Raw genomic sequence first — 2675 nt, forward strand, 5'->3', positions numbered from 1 at the left:
TCCTCCCCCTCCTCCTCCTCCTCCTCCCCTTCCTCTTCCTCCTCTTCTCTTTCTTCTTCTTCTCCTCCTTCCTCTTTCTTCCTCCTCCTCCTTTTTCGTTCTCTACCTCCTTCCTCTTCTGCTTCTCCCCATTTTTCCTCTTCTTTTGTGCTGGTCCTAAGGTTTGACCTCAGGACCTGGACTCTGTCCCTGAGCATTTTTACTCAATTTAGTGCTCTACAACTTGGGCCACAGCTTCACATCCTGCTTTTTGGTAGTTAATTGGAGAAAAGAGACTTTCCTGCCTGGGCTGGCCTCACACCATGATCCTCAGATCTGGGCCTACTGATGGTAGGATTATAGGCATGAGCCATCAGTCTATAGCCTCCTCACCCTCTCTGAGAGTCTTCCCAGAACCCAGATCAAAATGGTATTGCCTTGACTCCTTGTCTCCCTAATATCACTAACATACGTGAGACCAATCACCTGGTGATTTTTGAACATTCTTGTTTCTGGTCTCTGAGACAGTATTGGATTCTTAGCAATTATGAATAATCTTCAGGATATTACTGGCTCCATTTAGTTCTGTCTCTCTTCTAGAAGTGAAAAAATAATCTAACATTCTTGCATTTTAGTTATTAAAGATTATTAGTTTATTAAGTTCTTCTGCAAATATCAATACAAATATCTCAAGTATGTACTTACTTGGGAACCAGATACCTATATTAATGATCATACTAAAGATGAGGAAGAAGAAGAAGAAGAAGAAGAGGAGGAGGAGGAGGAGGAGGAAGAGGAGGAGGAAGAGGAGGAGGAAGATCAACCTTCCAAGTGCCTTAGATGCACTAACTAACCTCAGTTTTCCAATAATAAGCTAGATCTCATAATTTATCCAAGTCATAAAGATAGTGAGAGACAGACACAAGAATCAAGCCTAGGAGTTTGTGCCCTTAACACTCTACTAGAATGCTAGTCATGTCTTCTTCTTCTTATACTTATTATTATAAAGACAAACATGTAAGTTGGGAGAAGACAGACAACCATGAGAACATTGTAGTAGAGCATAGTGATTACCATGAGAAGATATGGGAAGTGATCACCTAAAGGAAGGGTGCCTAAGCCTTTCCCATTTTGGGAGAGGGGGACCCTGGACTTGCTCTTGCAATGTGAATGTGGAGGAACGGTGAGATAGTCACAGCAAGCCGAAGGAAATACCAGCAAAAGGGTATGTACGTGTTATGAAAAGCGATTGTTGTGCTCCTGAGGAATTGCCTTTCACGTGGTTTTTCTCCATGTGATAGCTTCTTCAAAACAGTGGGCTACAAGATGAGAGATGGTACCAGCACACAGAGCACAGGAGTTCTTTTAGCAAAACTTCCCTTGTCCTGCAAAGGAAGTGTGGTTTTCAGTGTGCGAAATCTGCAGGTCACTGGGGGCGTGGCCTCAGAGGCTTTCTGGAAACCTTTCCATCCTCTGTCAATTAGTGAACAGAGTGGATTTTTGTGGGAGTCTGAGTTCTTGTGTGAGTCAATTGTTTTTTTAGCGATTGTCAGGCCCCCAAAGAGGTAAAGCCAATGGGACTGCCCTGTCTCAGACTTTCACCCTTCACAAGTGTGAACTAAATACATTTCTTTCCTTCATAAGTTCCCAGCTTCATGCATTTTGTTATAATAATGAAAAAGGTCCTCATATGCATGCTTACTAGAGCTGGCTTTTTCTGAAAGGAGTCGCATGTGCCTCTGGTTGATTGTAAGCTGGGTGGTGACCTGAATGGGCTTTCATTAAATTCATGTGATCAGAGATGAAATAGAGAGAGTACACCAGCCATGCTCTGGATTTCCCTATTTGGAATTCAGAAGGAAAACAAAGCAGTGGATCTCCAAAGAAATATAGATGTTTCATGGGTGAAGGGCCAAAGAGCAGAGAGGAGTGCTGAAGTTTGTGTCCAAGTTCATGAAGGCCTGACAGGTTGCTATGGATCTGAAAGAAGTGATACTTCCATCAAATCCAGAGAAACCATTTCCAGGAAACAAGCCCTTGAAGTGACAAGTTTGGCTTTCTTGTTTTCTGAATGGCAAAAAATGAAAATGAACCAAAACCAAAATAATTCTGTTCTTATGGAATAAACAAAAGAGGAGCAAGTGTGATGCTTCAATGGTGGTTCTGGGCTGACCATCGAACAGGGAACTGAAAATAGAAAAAGAAACAAGTGACTGGCAGCAATGAGCATGCCAGCGTGGGGTAGACACCTGCCTGCATTTAATTCTCTGATTTCATATTTCTGAAATGCTTTTTTCCTATGATCACTTTTCAGTCGAGATTTTTGAATCATGTGACAATTTGTACCCAGTTCTACCCAAGAGGAATATAAATATGTGCCTGTATAAAAACACCCAAATATCTGCTCATAGAAGTATTGTTTCCAGTCCACCACAAGTGTCTATCAATTGTTGAATACATCAGTAAAGTATCATCTATCCATGGAGCAGAATGTTTTTTAAATGAATGCATAGGAACAAATTGGTATATATGATAGCAGGAGTGGATTAAAAAACTATTGCTGGCTTGGTGGCTCATACTTGTAATCCAAACTACTCAAGAAGTGGAGATCAGGAGGGCCATGGCTGGAGCTGGAGAATGGCTCAGGCAACAAGTGAGTAAAGCATCAACTCCCAACAAAATAAACCGGTGTGGCC

The sequence above is a fragment of the Dipodomys ordii genome, unplaced genomic scaffold (genome assembly GCF_000151885.1).
Source record: "Dipodomys ordii isolate 6190 unplaced genomic scaffold, Dord_2.0 Scaffold182, whole genome shotgun sequence".
Taxonomy (NCBI): Eukaryota; Metazoa; Chordata; class Mammalia; order Rodentia; family Heteromyidae; genus Dipodomys; species Dipodomys ordii.